This window comes from Zonotrichia albicollis, chromosome 5, assembly GCF_047830755.1.
Source record: "Zonotrichia albicollis isolate bZonAlb1 chromosome 5, bZonAlb1.hap1, whole genome shotgun sequence".
Classification (NCBI taxonomy): Eukaryota; Metazoa; Chordata; class Aves; order Passeriformes; family Passerellidae; genus Zonotrichia; species Zonotrichia albicollis.
This window is the reverse complement of record NC_133823.1, coordinates 44,996,277-45,017,866: the sequence shown is the minus strand read 5'-3', so window position 1 is coordinate 45,017,866 and position 21,590 is coordinate 44,996,277. Positions and strand designations below refer to the sequence as shown.

At 36.0% G+C, this 21,590-nt stretch overlaps 1 long non-coding RNA gene across 1 annotated transcript in view; it reads left to right on the top strand.

The window, feature by feature from the left end:
- The window catches only part of LOC113459646 (uncharacterized), a 196,005-nt gene that overhangs the window by 167,347 nt on the left and 7,068 nt on the right, over positions 1-21,590 (top strand). Inside the window, exons 5-8 of the long non-coding RNA XR_003381081.2 lie at positions 3,619-3,765; positions 12,357-12,486; positions 12,810-12,902; positions 17,614-17,735. This is a non-coding gene — a long non-coding RNA (uncharacterized LOC113459646). The remainder of the gene's footprint in view (positions 1-3,618; positions 3,766-12,356; positions 12,487-12,809; positions 12,903-17,613; positions 17,736-21,590) is intronic.

The window sequence follows — 21,590 nt, the reverse complement described above, 5'->3', positions numbered from 1 at the left end:
TATCATTGGAATGACAAGAAATGAGAATCAAGGGAATTTTTTATTGCTATTTGTCAATAAATACTTGCAAATTTTTAAAAAAAACATAATCCTCTGAAGTATTAGGTTTTAATTATATAATAATATAGTAATGGAACATGATGCAGAATGTTTAATAGCAAGGATTTTTCAAAGAACCTGTCAGTATTTTTCTGCCTGTGGAACAGATGAAGAAAAAAAGGTGAAAGTCTCAATTAGTTGACCTTACTATTACTCAGGATTTTACAACAGATTCTGAAGGGAAGCTCAGTGAAGGATGTAGTGATAAGAGGAGAAAGGATAAAATGCAACAAAGGTCAATTGCAGGTAGATTTTGTCAGAACAAGTTTAATGACTACAAATTTACTGAAGTTAATATATCTGTAGTCTACCTGTGAAAGAATCTGATTTGGTGATCTTGAACAAAATATTTCTGGTGAATTTGGTATAGAAAAAAAGTAAGATTAATTCAGTTTGCCCAGCATTTTGTTGATTATATTGGCAAAGGAGTTGTCAGTCTTTTAATTCCCATCTGCCAAAAACCAAAACAAGGATAAATGTTAGTCTAGGTGTACTACATTGGGTAAGAACAGAAATTTTTCTTATGTCCTCTTAATTAAAAAAAAAGAAAATGAATTTTGAAACCAGTTAATGAAAATTTTACAAGATCCTGTTTAAGATCACACCAGCTTATTCAAGAGTTTCATTTTCAAAACCAGATAAACAGAATAAAATTTCATCCAGTCCAGTTCCCAGTAATTTAAGTTAGAGGGGTTCTGTATTCAATACATTTTCTGTATAGGACAATACTCTTCAGAGTACTTGAAATATGAAAAGAGATCAAGTAATATTTAGGCATTAGAGACATACAGCATAAGGAAATAGCAGTAGAACTTATAAGTTAAATTTCTACTCTGAAGATAACGTGGAAGTGCTTACTTTTCTTGTACTTAGGGAAGCTAACCGAGTTGACTGATATGATTTTCCCACTGCATTTCACATCTTTAAACTTCCAAAAATGTTCTGAAGAAATTGTAGAGATGGTCTTAACACAGAAATAACTTTGTCTTTCTAAATACCAAACTTACTCATGGGGGAAATAATATGTACTTCTGTGATTTGCTTTCTAACCCTAAAGAAATGTTTGAGGATGCAGTCAGGGATAGGATGTGTGGACAGTTGAATAGAAAAGGAAATGAAGTGCCTTAGTGCTTCTGATTCCCATATAGATAGCATATAATATATAGCAAGCTTGGTTTGGGATATGTTTTCTAAGAAAATCTTTACTCTAAATGAAAAATTTTGTTTTGTGAAAAGTCACCAGCCATGATTCGCTCTATTGCATCTATGAGATTAAAAAATGGTCCATAAGCTGAACTGAGTTCAGACTTCCTGAGGTTCATTATAATGAAAAACCAGCACAGGAAAACCTTAGAATGGAATAAAGCCATACCAAGGTACAGAAAATGATAAAACAGGCAAGTAAAATAAATGGTTTTCTGTGTTGTAGTAACTTCACAGTCTATAAAGCTTTAGATAAAGTTTAAGTTTTCAGGATGTTAGACTCCATGAGGTCTTCCCAGCAGCCTAAGTGAGGTTGGATCAGGTTAAAGTGGCTTCTGGAGTTTCACTTGCTGTAAGCTGAAGAGCTATTTAGCTGCTTTTGCTCTCTGCTTCCTTCACCCAGCTGGTGGCTGTTGCCAGAAGATCACAATTTATTTCTCTTTCAGAAACGTTTCCTGCCTGCTTATGTGTGTCTTCATAGAGAAGGCACTGGAGAAGCACCTCAGATCTCCTGGTTTCTAAGATGTAGGTCCTGAAGTTCCCAGAAATTTGAGTCTTTCAGGTTCCAAACTCTTGCCAAGCTAGAAACCATACCAAGGGAGTAGGTGACTACGATTCTCAGCTCCACAGTTTTTCAGCATGTCTTCTGGGAACTGCTGAGTTACTATACCAGTTCTGTTGAGATGATCCTGTCATCTCCATGTGACTTTCATGGCAAACTATTAAAGGCTTGTAAAGTAAAATATTCTGATATTTTGCTCCTCCTGTAAGCAAAACTAATTACATAAAGTTCCATCTAGGTTTATTTTAATAATTGAGAAATCTATTTATCTGGGCAAGGGAGACCTTGCTCTGTGCAGAAGTTTCATTTAGTTTCCTGGCCAGAGCAAAGCCATTCCACCTCTTCCAAACATTTTGTATTGTCAGGTGGGAGAGGCTCAGAAAGAGACCTAAATGTATAATTCTTCCACTCTGGGGACCAAGAGCAGGCACAGAGATGGATCTTAGAGACTCCAGGGCTATTAAGAGTTTCTTGGTCTGAGCCAGAGTGGACAAATAATAACTAGGATACAGACAAATGAGAAAACTCTCAGAAGCTGTAGCATTGGGATGGAGAAAAGAAACAAACCTATTGCTGTAAATTCACACTTCTCAAAGAAGGTGTGGGGAAAGATAGATACAGGAGAGTAGAGACAAGGCATTTTTAGAAACACATTTCCTAATAATGCATTTCATTTCCAAGGGTTGTAGATTCAATAAATATCATACCTGTTAATAAGCACATCCAAGGGTCACAGTTTTGAAGAGTTTGTTTTGGCTGGTTTGGTATATAATTGAATATAATTTCTAATTCGGTTTTATTTTTGGTCTGAAGAGGATCTTATAAAAGCCGTTCAAATGTTTAGCTTAATGTACTGTCAGGTAGAATATAAATTCCTCAGTTAGCACTTCATATAGCATGCATATACTTTACCACATTTCACAGAGTAAAGCAAATAAAAGTTGTTTGGTTTAAAAATTTTCTCTCAGGGTCAAATACAGTGTATATTAAATCATATGCATCCTTTACAGCTTGCTAAGAAGCAAGTGAGAGAAAAGAAAAGCTGAAGAGAAAATGAACACTGGAATTTAATTGCATCCCACTACTCATCTCATTTCCACTTTTTTATATTAGAATGCTAGAAGCAAGCCTTGCCAAGCTACCCAAAAACTCTTGCTGATCCTATTTTATACCCCTCTTTTTATTAATCTTCCTCTTTGCAACTGAACTGAACTTGCCACATTTCAATTCTGAAAAATATTGCAATATTTGAACAATATTACTGGTTTATGTTGCCATATTACTAGGAATTTTCACCAATCACATAAAATTTTAGCTTTGATAAGTGTAACATAAATGAAGAGTTTATCAAAGAGAGAATTAATTAATCATCCTTTTTTTCACTTTATTTCCCATGTTGAGATTGTGACCAAATCACCAAAGATGTTTTAAAGTCCATGTTTTATTCTGGAAAATAAAATTGTTTTTTTACCAATTTTTTAACCAATTGTTAAAACCAGCTGTTCTTTCTGAAGGCTGTGATCCTATACGTCCTCTGAAGGATGTTCAGCTCCTCAGACTGAGATGCCATGGATGCAGGCCCTGCTGTGGCTCTTTCACTCCTTCACTGCCTGGGCACGATGCTGAGCAGCTGCTTCAAAACATCCTTTCATTTCTAAGCTCTGCATACACCATTCCTGTCTGTAACCCTTAGCTACCTCCCATTTCCTCTTCCACAACCTTCTCCATCAGCTTCAATTCTTTCTATTTCACAGGTATCTCGTTGCTTTAATCCAGGATGCCTCTACTACTCTGACCACCTCATTTACCAGTTAGATTTTGATCTCACTTAATACTCATTTGTGTTTTAAGATACAGCTAATCCATTTAATCTCAGCACTTTCCAATAAATTAGGAAAGAGGTAAGTTGAAGCCATACCTTGCTATGTTTTTTTACTCTCGTTTGTTTATGTAGTATTATGACACTTGATTTGTGTGCTATTTTGTGCAACCAATGTCTTTCAGAACAAGCCAGACTTACTATAGGTCAATTGCAAAGAGCATCTGTAGGAAGAATATTCCAGAGAACCAAGCTGTCCTAAAATAGATGTATTTTTTGGCACAATTCCTGGGTCACTCTTGTTAAAATCTAGGGTGTGACTAACAACTGGCAGAACACATTAAGGATCTTATGTTCCTGAAAACAATCTGAGTATCAAGCCAGACAAAGTTATCCTGTATTTTCTTTCACATTTAGGATTAAAAAATTAAAATTAAATTTGTACTATGCAGATGTCTCAGAGAGAAAAGCACTGACACTGTTTAAAGACATTGATTGTCTTACAATTTGCCAAAGTGGTCATTAAAACCACATGAAAAGCTAACATGTGATTTACTTTCGGAATCCATATTCTGAAAATCTGCAATCTAAAACTGTGTTTTATTTATCAAAAAGCTGAATAACATAATTAAAACAGGTATTTGTTCAATAATTCTACAGGTGTTTGTTTCAGTAATGGTTATATCAGAATGGCTTTGTGCTATGACATTAGCTTTAGAAAAAAAAGACACACAATAATTTAATTTTAAAACTGAAATGCTCAGGGACTGAGGTTAATAAAGAGCAAGTATTATGCATGAACATCTTTTTATTCATACTTAATATTCATTATCATTATGGGTATAAAGCATTTTGAAACATTCTAATTTTTTGAATATTCAAATTCATAATGAGCTGTATAAAATGCATCCCCTTATACCATTAATAGTCTAGTTCCCATTGACACAGTAGACCTTTCCAATCATATCCATTTTTAAATACTCAGACTAAGATGAGAGATTTATGCAGGTCAGCCTGTCATATGCGTGTGGAATAAAAATCTGTAATCATGTACATTTGTAGATTAAGAAAGATGGAAACACTGCATGCCAGAAAATCGGCAAGAATCTTTGGTACATCTCTGTTAAACTCTCAAATTCCGTCTGCCTTTTAAAGTAATACAAGAAAGTATGCAGTTTTTAAGAAAATGTCTGAATTTTCACCTCTTTTACCTTTCCCCATCTTTCTCTAGATTTAAAAGCCAACAGTTCGCAATATGCCTCTTCCATATCATCACACAAAACCAGATTGGAGCCATTCCAGTTTCCTAATGGATTTTTTCCTTTCTAAACTGCTGGTCTAGCTAGAGACTTTTCATCCATTCAAATATGACAGATCTGAAAAAAAGGATTTCTAGTTTCTTAATCTCTATCTGTAGAACTGCAGTTATCACAAGATTACTGCTATTGACTGTATTTATACAGAAGATATAATAAGCTCTCTATGCTTTCTCTTTTCTGTTGAGTGAAATTTGACTTTCTGAGAGAAAAAGTACAATCATTTTTTAAGACTATTCTTTAAAATTACATTTTTCAGAGCAGTTAACAATTTCAAAGAAGGTTTGAAGTAGTTCTTCTGTCTCCTACAGGCTAACATTTAGGAAACAACAAAGTGCTGCATAGTTTGCCTTGGATTGTTTGACAGAATAGTAGGCTCTAAGTGTTCAGTGTTCATATTTTTATTGAGAAACTGAAAATATTAAGGCTTGGTTCTAAATTTATCTTGGCAGTGAGGTTTACTCTAGCAGTGATGATGTCTTAAGTAAAATGGAAAGGATATTTTTGTTTCTCAAGTGTCATTGTTTCTTCAGCACCAGCTTGCCAGTGATTTTTTTTTTAATTATCATTTAGTATTCGATGTGTTGGAAAAAAGGTAAGTGCAAAATGAAAGTTCTCAAAGAGATAAATTCCAGTTTGTGATATGAAGGTCTCTTTCCAGACTTAGGAAGTGATGATTGTAGTTGTTTGCAATATTCTTTGAAAAAAGCACTCAGGTAGAACTCTAATAATGGTTTCATGCTACCCACAGCATTAGTCAAGTGTTTTAAAAATGAAATAGAATCAAAGTAATTGTGAAATAGGAAAATTGTTGAAGGCTTGTAATGTTTAGAGAAAACTTTATGTCCCTTGAATGATCTTGAAACAGCTTTTTTTTAAACATCATCAATTTACATAAGATCAATTCAATGTAGAGCAAGAGGGATACCTACGTGTCAGGGAAGATCAGGATTTGGCCCCATATAAAAGTTCTTTGATTAAGAAGCTAAAGACTTTTTTGCAAAATTACTAGCCAACATTATAAACTTGCAACTGTACGAGCACATTTTTAACAAGAAGCTTACCTTGATTGAGTCAACATGTTAAAACACATGAAAGAATTTGCATGGTAGAAGAAAAGAGTCTGTGGATATAAACACTGAGAACTATAATGATGTTAAAACTTAACGATGAAACATTTGATCCTTTTAATGAATGACCTCTGAAAATCCTTCTACCTCCAGTGACCTCTGTAATGCTTTGTGTTATGTAGTAATAATACAGGCAGGCTACATATCAGAGGAAAGATACAAAATTCACAAAAAATACTGAATAATAAAGTACATAATATTTTCAAGTCTCAGCAGAGTTTCTCTAGAGATTATCACTTTTCTCTATATGGTACTGCACTATAAGCATAACTTAGATGCCTGACAATGGGAGTACAAATTGCTTAATGATATGTTGCTAAAATTATTTTATAATGAGAAAAAATTACTTTCCTTAATATTAGGGAGAATGAAAGAAGAAACAGTCAAACATTTTCTGTCTGTAGTTAAACTATTAAATTCATATTTAGCCACTTGAATTCTAATGCTTATATTTTTAAAAATTCTGAGTACCAGCTCCTCAGTGGGCATCACTGAAATCAATTAATGATTGACATCACTGGAAATCAAGCCCTCTATTTAAATGCCAGGGGCACACACATTTCCCAAGAGTACATACAAGATACAAGGGTAGTTTTTTGATATCTGCAGCTTGTGACTAAGCTTGAGCTCAGACACTCATGATCAGAATACTCAGTGGCAGGCTGTAATTATGTTCAGGTTTGGATCATGCAGCAGAACATCTGAGGTGATAGCCCCCTCAGGTCATGATGTGGATGGGAACAACCACTGTCCTTTCCTAGCCACGCTGCCCTCCTACATTACCACTTGTTTGTGTTGTGGGAATATCATCTCGTCCAGATGAGTCACCCAGCAGGGTCCTTCCAAAAGCATCTTAGGTCACATAAAGCAAGAGAGAATCATGTAAAAGAACACCCTGTCCAGGCTGACATATTGCTGTCTGTGCAGATGAATGGAGAGAGGCGATAGAGATCACTGCTTCAGCAGGCTTCAGTCTGCTCCTTGACTCGAGTAATTTATGACTGTATTGACATAACCTGGCAGTTAATTTAAGGTCCTGAATGTGCAATGTAACTTTTCAGTTTAACTCCTGATTTTAATTGTGATCTGGTAGCTCAGACTAGTGAGGGTAAGAAATATGTGTCAGATTCTTAGAAATCTTAGAAGTAAACCTGTTTTAAATAATCACCTTTAATGGTCGTTGTGTCTTATGTTACTACAGTAGGCAAAACAAAAGTCTTGACTTAGAGGCAGACAAGCTGAATAACATTTTCCACTTTTTGTGCATACTGATCATGAATGCAACCTGAGGAACAAGAAATAAGATTTAATAATATTGTCTTGTTTAAGTGGGGGAAGTTATTCCTGTGTTGATATTCTTAAAACATCAAGCTACAGGATTGACTTTAAGCCCTTTAAATATACCAGCAAAAAGTACTTATATAATCCTTCAAGCAGAAGGAAAAAAGGATATATTCTGTTTATAACACACTAAGTAGGCAGATGTCTCTAAAGTAGATTCCACTTCAATGCAAGACTGTGATACCAATTAGAAAGCATATGCCATATTGCCTTGACATCCTGTTACTAAATGCTGATGAAAGTTTATGATCACAAGTGAAATATGTAAAGCAGGACTGAAAATAATCTTTCAAATTAAAACTGTTAAAATATATACTGTGCAGAATGCACACCAGGTGTTCTGCAATGCAGGCTCCAGGGATGTATTTCTGTGGAGTTTGTGGAGTAAAGCAGCAGATTTCAATGCTGCCTCAAGTACCGAGGCACATCAGGTTCTATATTTTTCTTGTGGAGAGTAACACCAATAGCAAGGTACAGTACAAGATACTGACAGGTGTAGTGGAATTTGACAGCAAAGCTATGGCTGCACCATGGTAAGGAAATTGATTGGGAATCAGAACCTCCCAACTATTTTGAGTTCAGGCATGTTTTGTAGCATCCCCTAGTACCTTGATCCAAGATTATCCAAATTGCTGCTCATGCTGCAGCTTTCCTCCTACTCCTGTGGAAGACGGCCGTGGGGACCTGAGCCTACCCAGGGCATACGATCACCCTGTATCTGATACTGGCATGGATGGCAATTTGTCATGTGCTGAAACCTTGAAGCTGGGACCCTGTTCCATTTCCCCAGTTTTATGCATACAACAAGGCTGCCATTAAACTTCTGACTTTCCCAGGAATGGGACGATTACACTGTATGTTGTATTTTAACTGCAAGGCTTGATGCAGGGCTCATTGGGCCTAAAGTGCAATCTCATGTTCCCTGTTATGCTGCTTTTATTAAAAATGGGGATATTATTTCTGCATATTCCTTTGTTTCCTAAGCTCTCAAATTCATACTCTAAGACCAAAAATGTTTATCAGAACTAGTCTAATACATTTCGTAGCTGGACAATCAAATTCCAGGGTTTTTCCCTTCACTGAGAGCAAAATCTGATGTGTTTAGAAGGGCTAAGAGTCTGAGCTGAAGACAGTCAAAGACAGAAAATCCATCTCACATGTTCTGATGCTTATTCATATTCAGCCATAAGGAAAATAATACTATTCCATTTTCAGCATATTTCAATAAATTCCAACCATCTTTGTTGTTTTCTTTAAACACTGAAGGATGAATACCTTATCCAGCAAAGCTAGGTATATGCTATGATCAAATCAACTCATGGTCTTAATTTTAGTATTATAATTAGGTAGAACACATAAACCTACCTTTCTTAAGCCCTGAAAGTATTCTTATTAGTTTTTCATGCACCATTCCCTTTTACCATTTCATTATTTTTAATTCCAGCTTTTTGAACTACATGTATACAGGAAATGGTTTTTGTATTTTAGCATCTCTTTGAACAATGCTGAATTCAGAGCTGCATCTTTTGTCACATTCATTTTAAAATCAGCATTGCTCATTTTATATTCTTCTGTCACTGCTAGCCACTCCTAGTTCACTTCAGTGTGTTTCCTCACTTTGAGAAGTCAGTTGACTACCTATTAATCTATTTGCCTGAATTTTGCTGTGATTTTTTAAAAATTTACATATCATGGAGCAGTAACCTAAATGCACTAAACAGAATGGTGTTGATGTAATAAGTGTTTCTGTCCTTTCATACCCTTTATTAATATTACTCTTTATCAGCTTTTCAGTTAATCCAGCTTGTATTGCTACCATAATAACCAATTTATAACCAACTCTGTAAGCCCACTTTAAGTGTTGGCGATGGGAAGAAAATTTTCACTCCACTAGGAATTGTGGTGAGCACTTCTTTCCCATTCTTTCTTCTTCCCATCTTTCTGCTCACTGCAATTCCTAACAAAATTTTAAGATTCATTGAGATAAATATTTTACAATTGTCCTGATTTCAGCCAAAGACCTGGTTAATTTTCACAGTAGGCATGAGGGGGCAGAGCCAGGAGCTGTGTGGGCATGGCCAAGATGTTGTGTTCTTCCATAATATCTTCCATCATGGCCAGGGGTGGGGAAAAGGGAATCTCTCTTGCTTCCTAGAAGTGGGGAGGGAGGTGTTCCTTTCCCGTGGAGCAAGTATGGTGAGCAGCAGGTAAAAAACAATGAGCTGAAGGGTCCAGGCACCGTTGTTCATTGCCTTGGGGCCACACCAGGTGAGGTCAAACAGCAAGCAATTTCTGCATGTAAATCACTCTGATTTTGTATACCTTTGTTATTAATACTGTTGCTGTTCATTTTCATGTCTCATGGCTGTTTCCAGTATTTTTTTCTCATCTCAGTCCATAATCCCTGCCTTTTCTCTTTCTCAACAGAGGGGAGAGGGAGTCTGGTCCTAAATCATGACAACTGTTAGTTTTCAAAATCTCGATTTACCACGTAAGACAAAGCATGTAAGAACTCCAAACATATTCATGCATCCCAGGAAACATCTCAGTTTTGATGAATCACTCCAAGTGATTGAATTCCTCATCTTTACCAGATGAAAACGTAAATTCTCTCTCTTTCAACATAATGAAGTATTCGTTAAAATTATTTTCCTTTTAATCATTATTACAAATTTTATCCCATCTGTCTTATAATTAGGACATGATAATTGTAGATTTTATTACATCTATGTTTGAACTCATGGATTCTGCCAGAAAACATGCCCCTGATGCCTTTTTTTCCTTTTCAGTTTCCCCAAACTGTTCTCATTTATACAGTCTTTCTTTTGCTTCCTCCCAACACTTCATATTCCCTGTACTTATTTGGCTGTTACTGCTTTTTGTTTTCTTTCACCAAGTTCCTGCTAAAGACCTTTATTCCAAACTATTTTCTGCAATTTTTCATATGTTTCTCCTTAATTACAGTAGAAATTATTTGCTATTTATGAAAAGACCTAACAAAACAAGTTTTTCTATATTTTTTTTTTCCCTTTGCTGTTGACTTGAACAAGAAATCTACATAGAAATTTTTGAATACTTTTAACAAATTACAGGTTGAGAAAGACTTAGTGGATTAAAGAGAAAGAACAGGGAAAAAACCCAAATTACAGAAACAGCATTTTATCTCATAATTGCAAAACTGTCTAATCTTAGTCTGCATATATTTTCATTGGCTCACATCATTCTGTGTTTACTTTCTCAAACCTCTGTAAGCATCTTGATTTTGAAATTAAAATCTAAAGAGAAAAAGTGTTATTTTTCCTACAAGTTGCATCAATCAGGAGTTGCATGGTTTTGATAGATCCTGGCCATGTAATAGACATAAAAAATATATATAGTGTTTATAGCCAAACATTAAGATGCATTCTAAAAATATTATATTGATTATATCCATTAATGAGAATAGTGAATTGTCCAAAAGCTGTGCTGGATAAATTCTGCATATTTAATTTTTTAGCAGTCTTTGAATGATTCTTGTACCATCTGTAATCCAATTTATAACATTTAACTGCATATGATTTCAATGAATATTTCTAAAGCATTATATATACTTTTTTTCTATCAAATTCATGTGTGTTACTGAGGTTTTCCTCTGATTACCTATAAACAACTAGAATTGTTATTAACTTTTAAGTGGCCTGCACATGATTAAGTAAACATTGATATTGCCTAATGCGTGTAATCATTTACATGTTCCTGTAATCTGTTTTAAAGTCAGTTGTTCTGAAGCACAGGTAACATTTTTCTACATGTCTGATTGTTATTATAATTATGAAAGTATTATTTGATTTCTGATATCATTTTCAGAAAAAAAAAAAGTTTCTTCATACTCAAAACTGCTGTTGTCTTAGCTTATATCATAGGTCTTAGTTGCCCCCAATGTTATTTTCCCCTCTCATCTGCTTTTCTACTTCTTTTGATGACAAAGATCATTTATAGTCTTTAAGTTAGTGGTGGAAGGCTTGAAAATATTTTTGGAAAAAGTAGCAAATTAAATATGAATGCTTAGTGGGAGAGACTGAATTAAATATATGAGTGGTGAGGGGGAAGGTCTGCAGATACGGTTGCTGTCTTTGGTTTTAATACATGTAACCATTTAATTCAAGAGCTGTGTACTCCCATTACAATGATTTGCCAGCCTCATATGCAGAAGGAATTTGTGCTTTCCTGTGTTATGAAGCATATATGTTCTTATGTTTTTACTGAAAACTCTTTTCTGGCTATTATCTCAAGTAGTGCTGTGTTTAATCATTTCTCTCAAAAACATGTACGGTATTGGAAATATACATGAAGTTTTATAAAAAGAGTTTTTAAGTCTCCTAGATTTTGTGCAATGCTGAGGCCACTGAAGGATACAGAAGGTAAAGATTGGCTTGATATTACACTGTTTGAGGAGGGATGACAAGAAGCCAAGATCCATCAGGTCTGGCATATGCTTTGCCTCATTTGTTTCTCTTCTACCACGGTCTGGTGGCACAGATGCAAGGAGCCAGTTCTGTAGAGATAGCAGGAAAGATTTTCTTCTCATGGAACAAAGTCTGCTGGTACCTGCTAACGGTCCAATGACAGGGTACAAGTAACTGATGTTTGGCTTCTCTAAGCTTGAATATGAACAAAACTTGGGAATACCCCCCAGCTGGCAGAACAAAGGAAACATGAAATACAGAAGAACTTCAATACCTACTTGAAGTCTTGAATGGTTATCATCACCCAATCTTCTATACCTGTTCAGTACTTAAAAAGCACATTTTTAAGCAGTCGAAAAGGTGCAAAACATATTATTAGAAAAATAACTGTGTGATAGACTCTGAGTTAACACAAACATAGATTTTCTTATTTCTTTTCAGGTAACAAAGACTTCAGGAATCCGCAGAATACTTCAGCTAGCAAAATATAAATTATGTACCAGTACATTATCAACTGTTGTATCCTAAAATTTCTGGACAAGCCTTATTGTGCCTATAAACTTCTTTCATAGTAAGTTATGGCAATGGGGTCATATACAGAGTTTGCCAATAAATCTCTAGAACTTTCCCACAGTTAGTAGTCAATGAACTGCTGAGAGTTACTTCTTCGTATTTTTCTAATCTCAAACTGTGAAGCTACACTGGTAGCAATGGAAGAAAAATTTTTAAAGTATTGGTGATAAAGGCAATCAAGGAAGTTCCAAGTAGCACAGGACTGCTTCCTTACTTTCCTTTATTTTTCACATTTCTGGATCATGCCTGACTGTGCACAGAATGCTGAATACCTTGAGCCTTTCATTCCTGTCAAAGCAAACCTATTTACCATTTACCTAGGGAATATGAACCATCATCTAAACAATTTTGCTGGAATAAAAGAGCATTTGCTGATTGAAAGCAGAGGACTGATTCAAGATGAATCTTGGTGAGGTAGGTTGCTAAGATTTTCTCTCTTTTTTCTCTTACTTTGAACATTGTTCTTATGGGATCACTTGCATCCTCAAATGCAGCTACAGGGCAGTGCTTTCATGGACCTGGTTTGGTTTTGTGTCACTTGTGTGCTCTGGTGGCCACTGCTACTTCAGAGCAGCGTTGTGGGAACACCACAAGGCATTACGGCAGAGAAGAACACAGTACCTCAGTATGACACAGAGGGAGGAAGCCACAAAGGGAGGAGAGAACCTTTGGGACCCAAGTGCAGTATTGAGAAGCCCCAATAATCTCTAAAGTGAAAGCGAAGCTTGTAATTTTTAAGATCTGAGATGAAGGGAGTCTTGAATTATGACCCTTCTGTAGTCCTAGGTCACTGACGATCACTTGCTGCCTATTCCAGCTCCCTGTTTCTCAAAGAGTGACAGATGTAACCCTGCCACCCAAGGAGCCCAGGTTTCTTGGTCATGTGGTGGCAGCCTCAATCGATCCTGTTCTTAGGAAGCTTTAAATTCCCTCTGCTTTAAATTTACAGCTCCCTCTGTACAGTGGTCTTTCATATTGACTATATTCTCAACTGAAGTTTTAAAGAACATTGTACCTTAAGATACAACACAGAACTGATTGACCACAACATACATTTTCCACCTCCACATACTTTTATCAAACAAGTAATGGAGTAGCACCATCATGATTTTTGTCAGCAAAATAAGCCATCCTTCTTTCTTAGAAAGGACTTTGTCAAAGGAAAGTTAGACCTACATAGAAAATGTGGACTAAGGTCAGCACCAGCAAAATAGTATCAGTGGAAAAACCCTAACTTTTCTGTTACTTACATTTTTTTAGACTAAATTCCAGTCTCATCTTCTTTTTCATAACAGTGTTCAAGAAAACAGCAGTTGTTAATCCAAAACTCTGTCAATCATTCTACCAAATGGAACAAAAATCACAGGATGTTGAGTCGCAAAGCAAAATAATAAAAACCCAAAACATAGAAAATTTACAGATACCCCTCTTCATATAAATGTTTAAAAAATCCCACAAAGAATATTGTCAAACAAGTCTTGCCTAGGAAAAAAATCTTGTGAAATGCTGAGGCAAAGGTTATGATTTCTGGTATAAGTTATTTACTCTTAGGGAAATGGTTTACCCCTAACTAGAAAAACAAATCTGTAGAGCTGGCTTCCTCTGTGAATATGCTAGTAAGTTATTTCCCACTGCCTTTTTTTCTTGTGTCCTTGTAGTCAATAACTTTTGTCAAAGTCTTCTGTGAGAGAAGGGCTAGAAACAACATTAAATCACAGAACTAAAAATAAGCAAATATTTTTGGACATCACCAGGAGAAAAATACCTATCAAGTCAGATGTACAAACCAGCGCATTAGTGAATCATCATCCGGAGGGCAGAGCACATACTGGGCTCACTTACAGGGGAAAGGTAGAAACTGTGTACATTGGATGCTACTGCAGTAATTTAGTCAGAAAGAGCTATCATTTAATATTAATTCTGTTTCATAAAACAGCTGGGGAGAAAAGGAAAATTATAGAGAGGAATAACAAGGACTGTAATGCTTTAATTAATCACTTGTGCAAGCAACATCCTTCTCTCTCCAGCCCCAATTCTAGCCTGGTCTAGCAGACCTGCCTGCCTCCCATCTGAAGGGCAGGCACCACTTTAATTTCTGTATTTGTTTTGTCACGTATTGCTGGCCTGGAAAGTCTCAAATCCAGTTGCTCCTAAATTGGAGTCTCCATGGCAACATTCACAGAGGTGCACATTGGAGCCAGCTGCCAGAAGAAGACAGTTACATAACACAAACAGGAGGCTTTTCAGTTTACTGACCTGAGATACACAGACAGGCAGACAGATAGAATGTAAATAATAGTGTAAAACTCTGGTGGAAAACTGGATGATGCCACAAAACTATTTAAAATAATTTCAAGAGTTGAGAAGACTCAAGAGGTGAAAATTTAGCTTGCATAAATGGCTTACATTCATCCTTTGTGCTGTTTTTAGTGCCTAAAAGTAACAACTTGCACTAAAGATATGAAGCTAAGAAGGTAAAGTGGTGGCAACACCAGCTGTATGTCAGTTTACTGCCAGATAAATCCAATCTCTGTCAGCCAGGTAATGTCAGAGGTAGATCAGGACTCTCATGCCAACTATGCAGTGCAGAACACTCATAAAGAACAGATTTTAAAGAATGACATGTTGGTTTCCCCAGACTAACTAAAAAGAAATTAGTCAGAAAGATCAGAATGGAGACTGGGTTTGGGTGTGGAATTGAGGAGTAATTAAATACAGAGACTGGAGGGGACCAGCTTACTTTCCATCATATTTGGAAAGGCAATATTATGTTCACCATTAAAACATGATTAGCGGTAAGACCATTTTAGCAGCAGAAAATGCTTAAGTCTCCTGTGAACTTTTCCTTTCATGTATTATGATAGAAAAGAGAAAGTATTTTTCTAGACTTAGAGCAGATATTTGTATTGCAGTCATTGGTTATTTACTTCTCCAGGAGCAATTTTGATGATTCTTTGACTACAGTTGTGTATTTCCATACAGAAATATCATTCATCTTGATGTCAGCAGTGTCCCACAAAAACTTAAGAAGTCTTCCAGGCCTTTTCAGGAAAGAGTGACTGAGAATGTTTAGGTAATTTTGTAATAAAATAAGGACAATTTTCCTCCCCAGAAATGACTTGCGAATGCAAAAGTTTACCTAGGTTTTATCTAAGATTTCAGACTTTATATTCTGCTTATGTTCACATACAAAAATGCATATTTATTTTCAGACAAAAACCCAGCCTCCAGAAAGGTTCTGGTAGACAGCAGTATTTTTTGGGAAAACTGCAGAAGCAGTTGTCCACTCTGGCATTTTGTCATTCAGATAAATGCTAATATACAACACCTGGATCTCAACAGTCATCCATTAGATGCATTTGTGATTGCTCCTTATGTCAAAAGTAATGAGAAAATAGTTCAAGAAAAATATCTTAAAAAAAGGAATAATCTTCTTTTCTAGCTAGCCCTATTTCCTCTGTTAATTCTCAGAAGGAATGTCTACGTCTTGGTCCAATCTCATGTTACAAAAAGTTGAAAGCTTCATTTCTTCTCTGCTTTAAAAATACAAAAAAAAAAAAACCCAAAAAATGTAAAGGTGGAAAACTGCACTGATTAAGTCTCTGAAACATGGAGTTTGGGTAACACCAGTGCCAGCAAAGCATGGGTAGTTAAGGGTTTGCCTGGCTGATAAAGCTTACCATGGGTATCCTGCTGTCACAGCCTTGGAAAAAACTCTTATTTTCAGTTCCTCCTGACAGGTCTTCTTTGACTTCATGCCATGTCTTGTGCAGCAACAATATTTTGTGAAAACAGTGAAAATGTAAAACTCAGAATTTACACCATGGAGAGTTATAACCTTTAACTACAACCCCAAACCCACATGCATTACTACTTCCCTTTTTTTTTGTTTGTTTGTTTTTTAAGTATATGAACAGGGACAATTGTTGGCACTGGGCTTCTTAATCACCTGAATATGCACTACATGAAATTGAAAAATAATTCTGAGGAGGAGAATTCAGACAGAAAATAAGGATGCAAAAGTACAGGCCTGAAATTCCGTTGGAATTTCTGGCTCACTAAAATTCTGAAATTCTGACACTTCAGTTATCTTCTTTTTCAAATTCAGTCAATAAAGGCAGGAAGCAGATGTAGCAGAAGTGGAGAGAAATGGAGAAAATGTGAATTGTGAAAATCTTTGGGAATAAATCTAACCAATTTGCAAATAAAATCGACATAAATAAGCATCTATATATATAAAATCAGGGTTTATTAAATTCAAATTTACATTAGAAAGTATTTAAACATGTTGGCCTCAATACTCTCAGTAAAAAATGTTCACCATTTAATCATTTTGCAAATCTAGAAAAACAGGTATCCGTAAGAACAATATTATTCTTAGTTGAAACTGAATTTAATCACAATCAACAGTCAAAAATAGTAGAAAATTTTAAAATTATTTTTTCTAACATCTTTATTAATAAAATACTTTCACTTACTACATATTTTTCTCTTAGAAGCATGTTTAAAAAGAATTTTTAAAATATGGATAGTATCCAGGAAGATGGTCTTCCCTTTCCCTCCTTCCCTATTTTGAAAAACAAAATCCTAAAAACTGAATAAATCCAAAGTTTTCTGCTGTCCCTAACAAGCTTTTTCGTATAAATTCTTAATTTTATCAGCTAAGCTGAAAGAATCCTCTATTCCATGTTTCCTCTGGCAGCACTTACAAGTAAAAGACCAGAGAATAACTGTAGGCACTTCTCCACTGCCTGAATAGTTTTGCAACCCTTTGAGGCATTGTTCTGGAAAGGATATCTCATCCAAGTTAGATTTTGACATTTGAGACCCCAAGCAGCAAATCCCTTGGATGGCCAGGAAGACAAAGGTACCCGAGGTATTTCCCAGCATGGTCAGCTACAGAGCCTTGTTCTTCCCTTGGGGACCACAGCCACAGAGCCTTGCTCTTCCCTTAGGGACCACAGCCACAGAGCCTTGTTCTTCTCTTGGGGACCACAGACCAAGCTCAGGGACAGACTCTGTCAGGGCACAAAGCCCTGCCATGTTCTGGTGCTTTGCCCAGCCCAAGCTTTTACACCCCAAGTGGATATTGAAGACATAGGCAGGTCTTTTCCTTTTTCTGCAGGTATGAGATGTGTTGTTACCATAGTGAACAAAGAGCAGAGAGAAGGGCAATGGGAAACTGAGAATGGGAAAATGAAGTTTTGCACTGGTGGTGTGAACTCACACATCTCCATGGAACTTCAGGTAAGCTGCTAAGATCACGATCTCTTACTGCTTTTGTTTAGTGCTAATTCATCCAGACTATGCTGCTAGCTTTCATCTGCAGAGAATTACAGCTTCTCCTGCATGTGTCAGCTCAGCTGATCAGTACAGGAAGCGTGGAGCATACAGGGAAAGTATCTGCCACGGACACCCCTTCAAGGAGCCCTTTATTTTCACACGTTTATACTCTCATGTTCATACAGTTGAAGCCCAGCTTAACTAAAATTGCCTCTAAATGGCAACATTTGAAAGTAAAATTTATGGGCTCTGTGTTAATTTGGTGAAATCACAATAAATATCTCACACTGGGATAAAGATGCTTCGTGGGACATCTGTCAAAGTCAGAACTGGATGCAGGGCTTCAGGCTGCCATTTTTGCCTTTGGCTGTTTCCTGCATTGAATTTCAGCACATTAAAAATTCTTCACCTTGCATCAAAAGCACTCGATCTTTGTGCAGATTTTCTTTCCAAAGGCTACAGCTTGTACCTTCCTAAGCACCAATGCTCAAAAAGTCTCAAGTGAAACCTTCCTTGTGAAAATTATTTAATTTTATCTAACACAAACCAGGAACAATTTATTATGCCTTTAGCTCTTCAGTTGCTTCCCTGCCTCTCTGACTGTCAGTGTTTAAACCAAATTCAAGATTGACATGCAGAGAGCAATTTTGCCAATAGCTACTCCCAGAATTCTGCAGACCAGCATCTGTGTACATGCATTTTTATCTTACAGGATGGATTACCAATTCTACAGAAAGTGCAGATCCTCAATGAGCATTCTTTTTCATCCTTATAAAAACTAAACCTTTTATTTCTTATTTCTGTATCTTGTGTGTAGATACCAATTACCACCTTCCCCTATGACTATGTGTTGATTTTTCCAATATAATAATTCTATATTTAGCTCATTGGAGCAGTTCCACTTTCTTGCAGTTGCAAGTAAAAAAAAAGCAGCATCTTGTATGGTAAGACCCCTATTCCAGTTCTGAATTGGAATTGATCTTCCAACTTTATCTTGTTTGCAGTGAGCAAAGCACCTCTCTCTGGAGTACCCTGCCTCCACAAACTACTTTAAACAAAAACCCACTCTGTTCAAGTGGAATAAACATTCTAGAAATTTTGAAAAAAATTTGTCATACAATGAAGAGTAAACATTATAATTTCAATGCTTTTTCATCTATATATTTACTTATGTGTTTAACTTGCATTTGCTAGTATAACCATGGGACTATGAGCATGAAAATAACTCCAGCAAATTCCTGAAATATCCTTGGTTTTGCTCTTGACACATATCCTTTCTCCAAATCCCTCTCTTGAGAAAACTTGAAATTAATTTTAAGCATTCTGTTTGCTTCACCTCCGAACAGAGTTTACTATAAGTCTTAAAGGAAACTTCTACTTTTAGGTAAACCTTTATGGGTGACCTCCAGAGACAGAAGGGGAAACATCCATACTACCTATAAAGAAATCGGCTCCATATTTTTCTATTTATATATTTTTCATTATATTGGAAAATTTCAATATGCCAGTAAAATGTTCCTCATGAAAATGTCACTAAATAGATAAGTAAAAAATACCCAAACATAAAAAATCTCCCTTTCAAAAATAAATGATACACCTTATGTTTATCAAGGAAATTGTCTGTAGATGTATTTCATGAAAATTTATCAGAGTAAACACAAATATTAACCACATAATGTTACACCGCTGTAAAGATAAAGTCCAACCATGTTGTTGCTTACCATTCAAATATGAGATCAGGCATGGTCTGGATGATTTTTTTCCCCAAGGATTATCCAAGAAGCACAAGGTGCAAGTTGTAAATTATTAACTAGTGTCTGAACTTCTTCCCATGAACAGGAACTAAGCAAATACACACTGGAGAAACAAGGCAAGTATTTGAACAGATCTGTTCTAATATTCCAGACAGAATAGTAGCTCTCTTATTCCAATGTATACCATCATGTATTGTAACTTCTCTAATTAATGTATTTTAGTTGTGTAATTCCATAGGACATTGAAAAAGTGCATATTATATCAAATTTCATTATTAATTCCAAAGGCAATTCCTTCAAGCCTTCAAGTATATAGCTTGCAATGTTATGGCCAGTTTTTCAGGAAAAAATTAACCTTCCATCTCATGTTGGTGCTCTTTTATTTTCTTGAATTTTTTCCTGAAGAAAATGGGCCCCATTATATATTCTCAGTGTAGTCTTGAATGTATTGTACATCTGAGAAAGGTTGAGTTGAACTGGGTCATTTCTGAGTTGCTGTTTGGGCCTGCTTTCACATGTCAGATGCCAGAAGAGTCACAGTGTACTTAGGGTAGTGGCCAAAAAGAACTTAAATAGTATGAGATAAACAGTTTGATGGCTACTAACATTTGCTATGCTTTGGAGTTATAGCAACATTAGGATCCAGTGATTGACACAAAGTGATTGCTAATTGCTGTAATTAATCAAATGTCATTCAGCACTGAGGAGCTATTGGCATCGCACACACACACACAAAAGCACACAGGGAAATCCCTTATACAAGAGAGTCACAAGTTCAGAAAAATGCTATTCATTTTTATTAGTTTCTCCTTCATTTGCTGCAAATACAAGGTTCCATGTGCCCTGAGAACAGTAGCATGACAGTGGGAAAATTTGCACTTTGGCTTCCATCAGCTGTCCCTAATTCAAAATATTTCCAGGCCTTCAGCAATGCTGAGATACAGTAACAGCCCAACAAAATGGGGAATATGGCAGCCAGATATTTCTTCTGCTTGATGCAATTATTGCAAACATATATGAGATCCATGATAAGGTTTTATGCAAGAGTACAAACTGGTAGCTGGGCTAATAACTTCTATTCATTTGATATAGAGAATGCAAGTGAAAATTTCATATAAGGTCAAATCACTAATATTCTAAGTATCAAAAGTAACATGAATTCATGAATAATGTCAAGAAATTCTTCCTGTGTTTATTTATTTGCTTTCAAGGTTGTGGATGTGTGAAACTCATACTGAAACTAAATGCATCTTTGGTTATCAGGAGACAACTTTTGCAGCAGCTGCCAAAAAGTCTTAACAATATTTGCTGATTTTCTCTCTACTTTTGCTAAATGTATGCTTCTTTAGCATTGGATCTCTGCAGTCATTTAAGAACTACCAGAAGTATTTGAAGAATATTTTAAATTATTTCTGGATACTACTGGAACTCTTCCTATACAGTGGAATAAAAAAGTCCAAACAGGAGCATCTTAGATGTATTCAGGCACTAAAACCCATTCCATATCATAGATGGATACCCCTCAGTACTCTGATCCAAAAAGCCTTGAGATTCCCTCCATAAGTAAGTTGTTGCTGTCCAGTCTGCAAAGGTCACAGCACTGATGCTGACAGTAGGGGTCAGATATTTATACCAATTAATAGCGTGAAGTTCAGCAGCAACCTTTGGGATTCTGTGAAAAAACAGCTATAAACAATGCGTAAGGCAGGCATGCACTGACTGTGAATAGAAACTGTAGACAACTACACATTTAAGTAATGATAATCATTTTCTCAGGTAGAAGGAACAAGCACAATTAAGAGAAGCAGAGCAGATGTCTCGGGAACAAGCAGAGAGCATCTGGGTGCTTTTTATTTGATCTATGCAAGCCTTTGATGGCCAAGCCCAACTAATGCCTCCTTAGATGCATATCTTTAATTTTTATTTCATGTGACACTAGAAATACCAGTACCTTTCCTCAGGAGTTGGACTCTGATGATCCTTTTGGACCCCTTTCAACTCAGGATATTCTGTGATTCCATGACATGGGCCCTTTCCAAAAAAGATCTACACAGCTCTGGAAGAA